This window comes from Metopolophium dirhodum, chromosome 5 (genome assembly GCF_019925205.1).
Source record: "Metopolophium dirhodum isolate CAU chromosome 5, ASM1992520v1, whole genome shotgun sequence".
NCBI classification, from domain to species: domain Eukaryota; kingdom Metazoa; phylum Arthropoda; class Insecta; order Hemiptera; family Aphididae; genus Metopolophium; species Metopolophium dirhodum.
The window spans coordinates 31,230,717-31,231,813 of NC_083564.1; positions in this window are offsets into that span (position 1 = coordinate 31,230,717).

Sequence of the window (1,097 nt, forward strand, 5' to 3'; positions counted from 1 at the left end):
CTATTATATACAGTGTGCAATATACATATTATATATTATGTATAAAATATGCAAGTTATCAGATAATATTATCACCAAAGCCCATATTCGTAATAACATAATTATAATTACTATAATATATTTCAATATTTGTGACGCACAAATTGATAATGTGCATTATTCTTTTATAATTATAATTTAATATTTATTAAAATATAAATGTTTTAAGTTGACTACTTACAATTTTTCTGCTGCAGTATTCATAGGTTTTTTAATTATGGATTTAAAGTATTTAGAAATAATAAAATTAATTGCATACAGATTACAATAAATATAGTATAATATAACATTACACTATAGGACACCTCAAACGTTATGAACCTGCAGTAGCCAGTATAGGTTGTAGGTACAGTATGTTACAACTTGTGACAATGTTTGAAGTTTATAAGCTTGTAATAAATTAATAATGAGCAAATCTCCACTTTACGGAATACTTTGAGAAGTCCATGATTCGTTGTACAGTTTATAATATATTATACAATGGTCGATGAATAATGACAACCTGCCAATTTTATGATTCCGCGAGATTGCATGGTACAGCATACATTTATGCTGCGATATTATATAGGTATGGAATTTAATCGATTTCCGCATTAAACTTCGAGTTCATAAATAAACTATACACTCGAAAAGCTGCGGCGAACCCTTTATAATCCAACTTCCGTTTTTATTGTTCGCGCTACCGCCGACGCGACGTGTCAACTAATAGTTTGATTATGTGCATTTTCACACAAAAACACTTTTTTGTTTATTGATATACCCTTTAGTTTGTGTATAATAAATGAAAATAATATCAAAAACGCTTTTTAATTTTTGCATGCAACACGATTTCATTATAATATATATATCTATAAAATTCCAAGAACCCCAATAATAGATACCTTGATATTTTATAAAATGTTTAGCCATCGCCCATCACGGTAATATAAAAGAATTTCAATATTATAAAAATACATTTTTATGTCATGGAGTATAATAGTGGGGGGGGGGGGGGAGTATTGAGTATTCTGCAAAAATTGCTTATTGCATTAAAAATATGGAATATTATGTTCGAAAGA